A 15537-nucleotide genomic window follows, 5' to 3' on the forward strand; every position below is an offset into this window, starting at 1 on the left:
CTGCTAGCTAAACCGATAGAGATCCTTATTTCCAAAATTTTTAACTTTTTCCGAAGGTGTACAGTTATGTGCCAACCAACACTTTTTTTCCAAAACGTTATCTGCAGTGCAAGAAGTTAAATTAAATATTGTTAAAACAACAAATTATTTTATAAAGTAGGAGTAAAAAGTATTGCATACCGTCAAAAGCATCTTCATGAGCTTCCTGGGTAACAGAATTTGTTTTTTTTTTCAACTTTATGACACTAGCCCAAGAACAATTTACCACTCGCATTTTTATTTCCAAAAAGTTAAATTCCTAATATATAAGAGTAACTAAAAATTGTTATAAGTTTTTAGTAATAGTAATCGAATTCGTGCCATTACCTTCTTTTCTTTCGGAAATACCGCAACAATTTCATTCKCCCATTCTCTCATATCTGAGTATTGCATTTTGCGTCCTAAACCAATATAGTTGTCAACGATGCAATGTGTTACATTTTTTTTTTTCTACTGTCCAAGTAGCCATGCCTTTCTTGATAACTTAAAGCAAGTTATCCCTTTACTGACGTTTTTAAAGGCTCGCGTAGATTGAAATTCTTCGTTTGAGGCGAACAATGTACCATACTACATACATTGTCTCAATTTTTCGGAAGACAAATCATTGGATATTTCTTTCAGCCAATCTAAGACTTCGGTGATGGCAGTTTGTGTCCCCTGGTCGCAMATAAATTGAATACCCTTAAAACCTTGTGTTGTGCATACCGCTCTATAAACTAAATTGATAATTTAAAAATAAAAGAATCATATTACCTTTTTTGTTCGCCACTCCCTAAAACCGGCTTTATATTTTATGCGTTCTCCGAAATATTTTGTTTCACATCTATCGAAAAAAGCGTCAACWTCGTCAATTTGCATTTTCTCAAGAATAAGAATGGAATTAACGCCCCGTTCAATCAGGGTAYCAATTATTTCGTTTAGCAAGCCCCAAGACTTTAATAATTCGAAGAATTCATTTTTGCTTTGGCTTGGTTCACCATAAATATCACACTTTYTGAATATAATATAATAACTTTTTCCAAAACAACTAGCAAACAATACAACACAGGAGCAACTGAAATGTGGCATGTGCCATTTACATGTTATATGCAACTTCACAAAAAAGCAACGGSATAAAAAGAATATCACTGTCGCCAAGTAAAATTTTTCTAAATTGGCTGATGCAATATGCAAACATTAATATGTATGTATGTACGCATTTTGAGACGTTAATAGCAAATTTTAAGTTAATAAGAACTCTTTTAAAAATAAAATGTTTTTCTTTTTAATCAATTTAATAAGGTTCTAGTAAAAATAAGTCGATGTCCTTATTGATTTGCTCTTTAATAGTTTTCTCATAAAAACAAGTAGATTTCTTCTTACAATTGAACTTTTTGACAAAATTACAAAACCAAATTAATAAATAAGAAGTTATCTTTTTATTTTCAGCCGGTTTTCTTTTCAAGAGATTTTAGAACAAATTTAAGCTAAAACAAGTAAGGAAGGGCTTAGTTCGGGTGTCACCGAACATTTTATACTCTCGCATGACAAAGTGATAATCGAGATTTCAGGCGTGGTTGTGAACCGATTTCACCCTTATTTGGTACATGTCATCAGGGTGTTAATAAAATATTATGTACCAAATTTCATTGAAATCGGTTGAGTACTTCCTGAGATATGGTTTTTGGTCCATAAGTGGGCGACGCCACCCAATTTTCAATTTTTAAAAAAAGCCTGGATGCAGCTTCCTTCTGAAATTTCTTCCGCAAATTTTAGTGTTTCTGACTTTTTTGTTAGTCGGTTAACGCACTTTTAGTGATTTTCAACATAACCTTCGTATAGGAGGGGGGTGCTAGGTTATTATCCGATTTCTTCCATTTTTGAACTGTATATGGAAATGCCTAAAAGAAACGAGTCTATACAGTTTGGTTGACATAGCTATAGTAGTTTTCGAGATATGTACAAAATTAGACCATCTTCGAACTTAACCTTCTTATGGAGCCAAGAAATACGTGTACCAAGTTTCATCATGATATCTCAATTTTTACTCAAGTTACAGCTTGCACGGAYGGACGGACGGACAGACAGACATCCGGATTTCAACTCTACTCGTCACCCTGACCACTTCGGTATATATAACCCTATATCTGACTCTTTTAGTTTTAGGACTTACAAACAACCRTTATGTGAACAAAACTATAATACTCTCTTTAGCAACTTTGTTGCGAAAGTATAATAAGAAGACTTTCTAGTCAAATTTTCTTAAATTTTTTCCCCCCTAGCTCTCCTCGCCCGAAAAGCTTTTTTAGAAGTCAATCTTATTGATTATAGGTGAAGTTTTTGGCTCTGTGTGGCAATGGTATGTCTGTATGTTAAAAATCGGTTCATTAGGGACAAAATTTCCTTAGCCCCTATATAACTAATATAAAGATCTTCAAACATCCGGCTGACTGTTCTGTATGATAACAACGACATAACAAAACCTAGGGAGCATTGCTTTGGAACGTTTCGTATACCCAAAATCTCGTTATATTCATCGCGCGAATGACAGTTAATTTCTTTAATATTGCAGTGCTCAAATTGAGTAGAACTGAACTAGCGAAATTATCSAGAAATCTAGGGCAAATTAAATTTTTAAAGATATTTCAAATGAGCTTAGAAGCAGCCATACATTTTTGTTATAGCGAGCTCATCAGTTTGCAGTTTGTGATTACCAGGCCACCATATTATTATGATATCGATGCACACTTATGCTATTGCAAGTGAGGTTAGACACTACATGACTAACTTTGAGCGCACTAACAACAAGGCAGTGATACCATTCTGCGTTCCGTGTATTTTTACCGCTCCTTTAGCTACAAGCACTTCCGCTTAAAAACGTACATTTCTTTTAAAAATTATAACAAACATTACCCGATCTGTACAAATTCGATTTTTTAACAAAGTATGAATATGAAAGTTAAATACAGGAAGTAGATGAAAACAGAAAGTGAAAAACTTAGCAGAATGAAATTGGGAATCTCTTTTATTTTGATGCTTATTTTTCTTAAATACCCCATATATTGAATTTAACTTTCATTGATTTATGTCACATATATTTCATTTAAGTTCAAACCGTTGTGCTTAATATTAATATTTCGAAATTTCAAATTTCTAAATGCACTATATGACTTATAATATACATAAGATGATGATACTATACATATATAAAATTTGATTGTAATACATCCGGTTTATAGAATGTATATAAAATTTGATTGTAATACATCCGGTTTATAGAAATAAGGCATGTCTTACAACAGTATTATATAATTTTGGAAACTTCTGAAGTTACTTCCCTGGTTTCTATCTGCGGTTACACACGGTTATAAAAATTACTGCACCAGAAACAGAGTACGTTACGAATCAACTCGTTGCCAAGATTCTCCTCCTGATGTGTTAGACAGAAGAGTGTGGAGATATTTTTAAGCATCTAAAATTAAACAAAATATATCTCTACAAGTATATACACATGTACATATTAAGTATAAAACTTATCTCCTTGCTCAATTAATTGGTTCATCAAGAGCTCCAACTCCGACCAATTTAAGCGTTATTACCACGCAAACGATTCATCTTAACTTGCCCCATAACGTACAATCTGCCGATAACTTCAAGCATATCGGTGTTCGGTTTCCTACCCACTTTATGTGGCATGGCATAGCGTAGTTTATCCSAAAATCTGGCATCTTGCCAATCCAAGAATGTGTACATATCCAAATATGCCTTCAATTCCTTATCCAATAACTCACTGTTGATAATTTCACCGTATTTAATCATAATTATGCGCGCACGACCTTCGTTCAACGAGCAGTGATGCGCTGTGCGAAACTCYATGCGCCCATTCAGATTCGATGAAGTGCTGCGAGAGCACAATGATCGTGCGTCGCGACTGTTCGTTCAATTTGATGATTTGTTCAGGTATATAAGCGCCACCTAGCCAATTTCGTTCGTGCGAACATACATGAAATGGTAGTTTGCCCTGTTCGGGTTGTGGCAGTAATATATGGTTGACAATGTCAGCATCTTGGTGCGCATATGAGATGAATGCATCGAGCATTTTATTCTCATCCAGCTCGTATTCCCGAATGCAACAACGCAATATCTTGGGACCATATAACCAGATTTTAACTTTCAATTTATATTTAAAGAAGAGTGCAATAATAAGAAAGAAAATAATGATGATTAGCGCTGCAGTTGTGAAAGCTGCAATAATGTACTGATAACGTTTAAGGTTGTCCTCAATTTGGCACAATTCACTCAGGCTTGCTGTTAGGAGAGCAAAATTCGGTTTATTAACACAGCGTAACTGCTAGACATCGGGTATTCGTTGCCGATGTGCACGCACGGTGTAGAGGAGCTGATGTGCAGCACAGTCGCAAAACCAAGGGTTTCCACTGAGATACAGAGACTGTAGTTTCGTGCTCTCGTTGAGAAACACATGCAAAATATCAGTACATAACGATTTTAAGTCATTATTACGCAGATCCAAAAGTGTTAAATCGGTTGGCAGTTCSAAGAGACTTATGTTGGTGATTTGATTGTTCACGAYATAGAGCTTTGAAACGTTGACGTAGCCGAAGGTGGTGCTTAGCGGCAGAACAGTAAAACGATTATTTCTAATATCGAGTGACGAAGTCGTGGCCAATACTTGCTCGGGACGTGGAAGCTCTTCGCTAAYGTCGAGTTSTGCGCCTGTGCAATTGATGTACAGCAATTCCGATTTTGTGAAACAAACGCAGTTTCTGGGACATTGCACCGTTTGCCAAGCCCACAGCTTATTTCKTCGAAGCTGTGTGAAATTCCTTAGTAGTTTGGTTGATATCTGATTACACTGCAGATCGATARAAACCTGCTATAGTTATTATTGTAAATCCATGCTAAATTACAATCGCACTCGATATGGTTGAAAATCATTATGATTTCGCCTTCACAGTCGTTAGTTRTRCTGAAKAWATTTGATAAAGCATATACGTGTKCAATCAAAYYACGTTCTAAGTTAAYTTTGAAAGGGCATGTAATGCCGACTTCAAAAATCCAATCCATATTAAACCCGCTCAGAAGATTKCGGCTTAAATYTATCAATTTTAAATTACGCATGCTTTGGTGGTACTCGTTAGGTTGCAAAGTGCTGATATAATACAGACCTTTCGCTAAATCCAAGGCCATATACTTGCTGCATAAATTTGTAGCCAATGTAACTGGGGCATTGGTGTTACTCGCCGTGCCCCAAATCGTTCGCAGCTTATTATCGCTTAAGTCTAATCTATGCAGAAAATTCAACGGTTTGAGAATTTTTATAATAATTTTGGTGTTGGACAACTTATTGCCTTTGACTTTCAATTGCCATAATAAAGGGGTTTGCTCGAAAACTTCAGGCCCTAAATATGTCAATGAATTGTAGTTAAGATCTAGTATTATCAGTTTACCCAGTTTAGCAAATTAATTTGGTAATAACTCCACGATTCCATTGTGGCTCAAGTTCAGAAATTTCAAACGCGTAAGTGTTGCAAAGATATTTTCGTCCAAAATTTTCATATTATTCCCGGCTAAGTCAAGTTGCCTGAGCGTAACAAGTTTTTGAAAATGTTCTTGCATCAAGTTTTGCAGCGTCATGTTGTGATATAAATTTTTTACGATAAGCGGTTGCACTTGGCCCTGTGCAGAGAATACATCATTCGGGACATCATAACTGTCAACTGATGATTTTACAATTAATTCAAGATTATTTACTCCGTCAAAGTCCGTCAAATCTGGTTTTGTAACAATGTCCCTATTATACAATAGCGTTATTAAATTATTCTGTGCACTCATATGTGTCACAATTTGCCGTACTTGGGTACTCCTAAATTTTTCGAGCGTAAAATATTTACAATACCACACATCGATGTAATGTGTTGTAAGTAGAATTGACTGAAATTTATGCTCGAGTAGAAATCAATATTTTTAGATAATTGATTACAAACTATTACCATTTTTCGACTTCTTGGAGTTAAAACGATAGTAAAACAGTCAGATTCATCGACAGATTTACAGTAAATATCCACATAACATTCACACGAAATTTCTTTATTAGTAGGGCAATTCACAATGTGTTCTGAATCATTGGTAAATATTCTGAGCTCCAGCAGGGAAGTCTGCACAATCAGGAATTTGTTGCATGAAATCAGTAAATTTGCAATATAGGCGTATATGTACACATATTTAATACTTTTGTTTAGTTTAGTTTTTCTCTCTGAAAGTGTTTTTATATTTCGCTCCAAAAACCAACGCCGGTAAGCATAAGACATCTGAATGTTTGAAACCAGAGAAACAGCAGCCTGAATGCTGTAACTGTGGCGAAGCATATCCAGCCAGCTATCGAGGTTGCCTTGTTGCCAAAGAATTACAAAAAATACGAACTAACACAATTGGCCACAAAAATGATGATCCAGCCCAAAAGTAGAAGGTCTGTAGACTTTAAAACAAAAAATAATGAACATCAAGAACCAGAAAATCCTAAAATTACAGCTGAAACAACAAAAAATTTTACTTTTGCTGACGTTTTCAAAGCAAATAATAAAGATATAATGTCCAATAATAGCATTTTATCACAGATCTTACAGAAACTTCCATAGAAAATCGCTTATGCAAGCTTCTAAAATATCTTCTTAATACCAAAGATGTCTGAATCTATAAAATTTTTTCTATGGAACTCAAATGGGTTAATCAAACATAAGAATGAAATCGAAATTATACTGAACTCGGAAAATGTTGACGTATGTATGATAACGAAGACACATTTTACGTCATAAACTTATTTTAAAATTAAAAACTATGAAACTTACCATACAATTCATCCTAGCAATTGCGGCCGTGGCGGGAGTGCAATATTAATTGAAAATAGGATTAAACATTTTGAGGAAGAAAAACTTTCAAGCTACAACAGTGACTATTTACGGAGTTAAAAGTCTACTCTCATTTTCCTCTGTCTACATTCCTCCAAGGCATCAAATCCAATTTGAAGAGTAACAACACTTAATAAACAGACATAGGTATAGATTCATAATGGGTGGAGATTTCAACGCAAAGAACACGCACTGGTTTTCAAGGCTTACCACTGCAAAGGCAAGAGAACTCCATAAAGTACTGCAGTCAACCGGAAGTTAATCATTCTCGACAAACTTACCATTTTGTTGACCTTGAGATAATCAAAAGATTCCAGACCTGATAGATTTATTCACTGTCGGCAAAATATTCCGGAACTATTTGTCGATCAATCAGTGTTATGACCTTAACTCGGATCATTCCCCAATTCCCAATTCCCAGAAAATTGCTGTAAACGCTCAATATTCTAATGATATAAGAGAAATAATTAAATTGAAGAGAAATATATGACGAAAGTGGCATCAAACTCGTTGCCCAGCTCATAAATTTATTTTAAATAAAATCTCTAAAGATCTTAATCGTTAAATTATGTGGTTTAAAAATGAAAGTTTTGCAAAAATATCTTCGGTCGCTATGGAATGGTAGAAATTCCGACTACTCGACCTGATTACTGCCTAGGTCCTAAAACAGCTTCCTCAAATAAGTATAATAAAAATTAACAACATTATTAACTCGGCTTTTCATCTCCAATACGTGGCAACGTATTGGAAAATTGTTGAAATTATCACGATTCCAAAGCCAGGAAAACCTGGATGTGATGTATCTTCTTACAGGCCCATATCACTTCTGCCGATAATATCGAAGCTTTTTGAGAAAATTCTCATAAGACGTATCAATAAAATCATTGAACGAAAAAACATAACTGCAGCGCATCAGTTTGGGTATCGAGCCAACCATTCTACGATTGATCAAATCCACAGGATTACACACATTATTGAAAAAGCCCATGAAGGAAAAAAAATTCTGTTCTGCCGTGTTTTTGGATGTTGCAAAAGCGTTCGATAAAGTTTGTGACTAAGGATTGCTTTCGAAACAGAAACTAATTTTACCGAAATAGCATTATGACATCATAAAATTGTATTTATCCGATCGGTACTTTCCCGTTAAACATGGAGACAAATATTTTATGCTTAGGGAAATAAAAGCAAGAGTTCCATAAGGTAGTGTGTTGGGCCCTCTTCTTTATATTCTATTCACGCACGACCTGCCAGTAGACTGCAATTATGCTCTAATGTATCGTTTAAAAGACCGCTTCTCTATTGAATTCATTCTTAAAAACAGTGGTTAATGGTGCACACTTTTTTCTAATGTATTCCGTAATGTTCACAATTTCATCGTGGAAACAAATACGCAAGAATAACGGTTAAAAATTATTAAGTTTTATTTTCAAAGTAATCGTTTCCCAATTGCAACATTTCGTACGGCTTTGCTATTTTATGGCCCTAATTATCGTCCACCTGTATTCGCTATTCATCGATTTACTGAAAATTTTGAGCGACCAAATTTTGTTTATACAATGCTCAAGGGTCAATAAGACATAAACCGCTCGAAGGATGAAAATATTTCTGTTGTTCAGGCAAGTGCTACTGAAGATCGCAATTTATCGATTCGAAGACGTTCTCAAGAATTGGGACTGTCTCAAGCCACAACCACATTTTGAGAAGGAATTTGGGCTTGCATCCATATAAAAGCTTCTCACTCAAGAACTTAAGCCACTAGATATCGTGAATTTGCTGACTTTGCCTTGGAAAAAGTTGAAAACGATAACGATTTTTTAGGAAATCATATTCCCCGATGAGGCCCACTTTGGTATGAGTGATGTGGTAAATGAACAAAACTGTCGATTTTGGTGCGAAGAAAATCTACATACAAATTATTTATGAGAAACTATTACATTCAACTAAATGGGCAGTTTGGTGTGGTTTTAGGTCTAGTGGTACTGTCTCTTATACACATCTAGATGTGTATAAGAGACAGGCTTATAGCCGAGTAAACAACAACGAGCCAGTCGTTTCTCCGGTTCGCTATGTGGCGCCTATTCTAGATTCCAAGCTAAACCAGGTTATCCTTCCCCTGGTCTTTCTACAGGAGTGSAGGTCTTCCTCCTCCTCTGCTTTCCCTGGCGGGTATTGCGCTGAATACTTTCAGAGGTGGTGCCTGTCGAAAAGAGCAGGCAGTCATGTGTAGGAGTTACACAATTGAGAAAAGTGCTCCGATTGTCATGCCCTTGGGAGTATACTTATATGGCTCAAGCAAATTACAACTTCAGGTCTTAGACTAAGAAACCTCTGGTTAACCAGTGAACGTACCTTTGGAAAGCTAAAATGAGAAGGCGAAACATCCCAGTATTGACAGCAATAAAAACGTTTTCCTCGAAATCCAATGATTTTGCCAATAGGTGCTACTTCGGACTGAGTAGGTAATTGAGAAGTAAAGTCCTCTTTCAACGAGCAAAAACCAAACTCTATAAGTCACACATTACTCTCCTCCTGTTATATGGTGCAGAGAMATGRACGATGACAACAACTGATGACTAGACGTTGAGAGTTTTCGAGAGAAATATTCTTCGARGAATTTGTGGTCCTTTGCGCGTTGGGCACGGCGAATATCGCAAAAATCGGTTTTGATATGCCCTCTGACCATTCAACAACATGTTTAACACAGTTCGTTTACAAGCAATTACTTTATTACAAATTTTCGCAAGTTGCAGCCTTCCRCCTTCAAAAGAAGCTTACGTCACTAAGCATCGCTAGGGCACAACGCGATAACAATGAACTGACAAGAACGTGGAATTCATAACCTAACTATAATAAGCTTTTAGTGGAATTAATTCTTAATGGCATCTGATAACTTTGTGAGCAGTTTTCAATGAATGAATGCAGTCTTGCCACGCCATTGATCTCCATGATGATTGGCTATTTGGCCACTAAGCGGCTGTATTGTGCACTATACCTGTATTTATGTAAGTACTTGTTGTTATTGTTGCAGAAGATGAAACTTTAATAATGGTGTATAGTACTGATTGTCAGTCTTAGCGTTTAGCTGACACAACCACTCTATTTAAGTAAAATAATATCACTTAATAAATGTTGCACCATGAAGCGGCGGTTTTCTTCTTTAGAGTGAATTGTTGATAGGACAGCATACATACTAGCAAGCTGTTAAGAAAAARTGTGCATTCATTTTGTAGAATGAAATCACTAATTGGAAATAAAGATAGTAGTAGTATTTGCTTTATTTGCGGTTGGAAATGCTTGACTAAGATGAATATTGCACTAGCARGGAGAAAAATCACCATATTTTAAATAATATTTTAGCAAGATAGGCGGCTGAAAAGGTGAATAGTTTTTATATTACTGGTGCTGTAACTGCCAACAATTTTGGTTTTCTTCGTGGAAGGCCAGRCTAACAGTCATATAAACATAGTTTCTGCCTGCTCAAAAATTAAGTATGGCATGAAAATATCTTTGGAACCATTTAAGTATTAACATAAATATRATTCCATTGCAAAACAACCGAAGGAAGCAATGTCTCAGAAAAGTAAGCTTTGGTCTATAGAGAAGGATTGTGTTCCATCAGGGCTGTTCTTTTTCATCTACATTACAATCCGGTTCAACCACCAAGTGATTACTACCTGTTCCTGTATATTGCGAACCATTTTTATGTGAGACACTCAACAAAATCTTGTCAAACGGGACTGTCAGAATATGTTACCGTATRAATTATAGAAAACGGTGAATACTTGAAGTATATTGAATCATTTTAGCTATGCTAAATGAAGCCATCAATTCTTCTTCTTCATTTATGTTATGTTACTTGGGATAAATTCTTTTGAATTTTTTAACGTATGACTTATGAGGACGGTTCAATTTATATTTAATCTACAAAAGATGTACGCATTTTATTTTTGTAATAAATAATTGCCTAACTTCTTTAACCCGTCTGCTAACTAGGAAAAGAAAACTAGAAAACTCGGACCAATGCCCTATCGAACAATCTTTGCCACAAAAAGTCTACTGTTYCAGCGGTATTTTGATTTCTGGTGTGTACCAGTATTTCAAAGAAGATATGATCTAAGTTGCCCTTTGAGATCATTATTAGTATTCCAAGTTATCGATTTTCGGGGCACTTGGAGGTTGTGATGAACTTATTTTCCACCATCGCTCTCCCCTCACTTGGGCGATATGGAAACGTGCTGTTCAACGGACGGGGTTGGCCCATAAGGAAAGGGGTCTTAGATGAGTGAAATTTAATCAATGACGTAGCTAGAATTCTTYGAGGACTTACTGCAAGCAGAATATTTGGTATGTCAGGGAAAATTTGGGATAAGTAGGCGCTTAGTCTGCTACAATATCCAGAAAGACGTTGTGGAAAGATCACTCTAGATTCACGTGGCAACTCAAGCCTTCGGCGTATGTATGCAGTTAGTTGTTCTAAGTGGTCGAATGATCTCTTATTGCTCCTAGGAGGCAACTCCGCATCAAGCCTGGAGAATAGTGCATTGTGTTCCTTGACCTGAAGTTTGTAGGCCTCATTATGTAGGAGTTTGACAGGAGTCGTAACTGGCATCCTGTAATCTAGATGGATCTGGAGCTTCTTCGTCTGTGTAAAGCTAAATCTGGCTAAATCTTGAGCGAACACTGTCGTTTAGTGTGTGGCAGCAAATCAGGCTCCAAATAGAATATGACGGCGAATTATCGTGATGAAAAAATGTATACATTTTCTGACCACAAATTCGTTCATTTATGAAGAAATGCTTCACCTAGACGCCTTGAAACAACCAATTAGTATTCCGGAAAGACAGTGAGCCTAAGAAACGAACTTTTTGTGAAACCACAGCAATAAAAAAAAAAAATAAAACGATGAGTATAACTTTTATTGACTGCTGATAACCTTTACCGACCTTGACGTGTTTTTTTCGATTTCGGCGCAGTTTTGAATCGCAATTTCTTCGATTTTTCGACAGTTTCGCTTCCATATTTATAAACCCTGCGCTTGATGAATTTAGAGTCAAAAGACTTAGTTGTGTTACTACGAGTCCGTAAATGCTGTATATCTGATACCAACCCGACGATGTTTATGCGCTGTCTCTTTAGCTTTATCGATTTTATCGTCATTAACAGATGTACCACTTGTATGAAGCATGTTTTCCATGATCTCTTTATGCCACACAAATACTTGTATTGCTGATAAAGTAGTATACTCTCCAAGCCAATGAGATTTTCAACGATTCAGAAGACGTGATTCCACTTTAAATAAAATTTTCAAGCAAACTAGTTTTTAAATTTTTTCTTCATGCTAAAATATATATTTCAGTTGACACGCGTAGTTTAAATGGATCAGTTCGATTCAGATTTGATCAGATAGTAGAAAGTTTCTTAAATTAGATTATAATGTTCACAATTTGGCTTATGTGAGGGGCTGAAAAACTTTTGAAAAAAATTCCACATGAATAACTTGGCATTCACATGCGACCCCATAACATATTATATCTCGAAAGCTAACTTTAGGCAATACTGCTTCTAGTTTTACAATATTCTGTATTTAAATGAAAATTTTATAAAAAGTGTAAGAGTGCGAGGAAGATGTGGTCGCCTTATCGATTTTGTATTAGCCCTAGACAAAATTATTTTAAGAGCGCCACTCTTATAAATATTCCAAACTTCTAAAAAATACTATGCTGCACCGCGTCGTAGCTACACGTATTGCACTCATATTTAATGTCAATATAAAATAATAATAACAACAACAACAACAATAATAATTAAAAAAGTACATAAACTAGTTGATGCCCTTGGCGGTAGTGTCTGTAATCATTATAAGCCGGCTAACTTTAAATATTCATACAATCATTTTCGGTTGAATGAATTGTTCGACGATTGCTCARCCAATAAATATCGCTATATAACCGATGTAATTCTATTAAAAAATAAATTTAATTGTAAACGGTTTTCGGTTGTTTGACTGCCGGTTGCCAAGCTGCTGCTGTTGCTGTTGCTGCCGCCATTGCTCATTGCTTGTTGGTTGGCTGGCTGGCTGGCTGGCTGCCTGACTGCTGCTGGTTATTGCGAATATTTATTTGCCAACAAGAATACCTGCGCTGTCAACGATGGACTGGTGGCTATCGCTAGGTGGTCGATACCACTGCATTGTCGGCACGAAATTACACCCAGTGGCCCAACTAACCGGCAGTTGCATCACACCATATACTACYACATGTGTGACTGTATTGCCCACGGTAAAAGCGCTCACCTGCTGCTGTTACTACCACCGCTGGCGTTTTCAATACCCGAATGGGGTTATAAGCCCAATTGTTGTTATTACTACACTCAGCAGTTACTAGTATGTATGTACTGAGGTATGTATATATGTATGCGTATTTATTTCTACGTGAGTATATTTTTGTAYGTACCAACATAAATCAATTGCGCCCGCAGCGTACACAATTTTTTTGGATGTTGGCCAAATTTATTTATTTTTCCACTATTTCTCCTTTTTTTCATATTATATTGCAACAGTTCTTATTTTTCGGTAGCCTATTTCGGTATGGAATTGCATTTCCTTTTGTCGAAAACKAATGGTGGAAATACCGAAATTAAATGAAATAAATCGAGTTGCCGCTGGTGTGTGCCAAAAGCGCAACAACAAAAAGTTGCTCGAAAAGACCGGAAGTTGATTTAATTGACATTTCAACAGTAATTATTCACACAATATTAATAGATTTTATTTTACAAAATATTTATGGGTAATCGTTATGGCAAATTAAAACAAGCTTATGGCAAATTATTTTTAATGTTATAGTATTGTGACCATTACTTCACATGCCATATAACAATAAACYTTCTAAGTCGTTTAAAATATTCAAYCGCTTTCATAATTATTCAAAACAACTAGTTTAACAAGTAAAGAGGTTCGAGAACAGCCGAACATTTTTTTCATATTGTGGAAAATTTTAAAGATTGAAACCGAGTAAGCGAGTTCATAGCGAATGTTTATGCCCTAACAAGCATGCAATGGCTTCGGATATAACCGTTATATGCCGAAAGTTTTACGAATAATAATAATTTGTTCAGCAGTTTTAGAGATATTCGAATGATATAGTGCGTAGATGAATTCGATATTCCATTGATTATTTGGTGTAATCGTTGTAAGTGCCAGAATTCACCTTATATGTACCTCGGATTAACCGGTGAAAAGTTAGCTATAGCCACTAAGTTGCACATATTTGATAATKATGGGTTTTAAAAGAAGCGATATGATTTCGAAAATTTTTAAATGTGAGATGACATGTCTTAAAGGCACCATTTTTAGAAAGCCTAACAGCTTTCAAATATATACCAGAAATTAAAAGAATCAAAGGGCATTTTAAATTGTGATATACATATGGGAAAAATGTGTGGTTGTAGGCAGATAACGTCCATTTTTATAACGTTACATAAAAATATTAGGATAATATAATGCAACTATTTTGGTTGAAATTGAATAAGTGGCTACCAAGATATAGGATTTCCCCTAAAKGTGGGAGCCACTACGTCATTGCTTGTAAATATTGACAGTTTTGTGACTGACTGCGTCTGCGTCCGCCCATTTACAATACCGATCTACTAAAGGTGCCAAAGAACACGTGTACATATTTTTATTAAGATATCTCAATGTTTGCTCAAGTTACGACTGCGAAGACGAACAACAAATATAGAGGAAGTTAACTTCGTCTACTTCTTATTCACCTGRTCTTTCCAACAGARTGGAGAWCTTCCTGATCCTCTGCTTCTCCCGGCGGTTACTGCATTGAATACTCTCAGAGTTTAAGAGTCTTCATCCATTCGGAAGACATGACCTAGCTAGCGCAGAAGCTGTCTCTTAGTACGCTGAACTATGTTAATTTCGACATAAACCTTATATAGCCTATCGTTCCACCGACCCCGCTATTTGCTGTTGCCAATGCCAAAAGAYCATAAATCTTTCGCAGAACATTTCTCTAAAAAAYTCGCAACGTCGACTCATCAGTTGTTGCAATCGTCCATACCTCTGCACCATATAGCAGGACGGAAGTAATGAGTGACTTATACAATTTCGTCTTTGTTCATAGAGAGAACTCTTCACTTCTCAATTGCCTACTCAGTGCGAAATAGCACCTGTTGGCAAGTGTTATTCTGCGTTGGATTTCGAGACTCACGTAGCTGTTACTGTGAATGCTGGTTCAAAAACAAACGAAGTTATCTACGACTTCGAAATGACTGTCAACAGTGACGTGGGAGCCAAGTGCCGAATAAAACGACTGTTTGTTGGATGACAGGAGATATTTAGTCTTGCCCTCGTTCACTGCCAGACCCATTTGATTTGCATCGATTGGGGAGTCGGGTTCACCATTTTCTGGTGTTATACTTTCACTGCCATTCAGCAGGCTGGAGAAGTGTTCCCTCCATAAKTWTWGTATSCTCTGGGCACSAGTYACTARTTCAYCTCTGCGTGTTCTGCAAGAGTAKACACCGGTCTGCAGGAGTATACACCAGAGCTGCATTAAATTTATTTTAAATTTACGAGGGGCACAAA

At 36.2% G+C, this 15537-nt stretch overlaps 1 pseudogene; it reads right to left on the bottom strand.

The window, feature by feature from the left end:
• Nucleotides 1–3603: 3603 nt before the first annotated feature.
• LOC108971268 lies at nt 3604–5673 on the bottom strand (annotated as a pseudogene).
• Between the last annotated feature and the right edge of the window lie 9864 nt (nt 5674–15537).

Source organism: Bactrocera latifrons, unplaced genomic scaffold, assembly GCF_001853355.1.
Source record: "Bactrocera latifrons isolate USDA-ARS-PBARC rearing strain unplaced genomic scaffold, ASM185335v1 scaffold_333, whole genome shotgun sequence".
NCBI classification, from domain to species: domain Eukaryota; kingdom Metazoa; phylum Arthropoda; class Insecta; order Diptera; family Tephritidae; genus Bactrocera; species Bactrocera latifrons.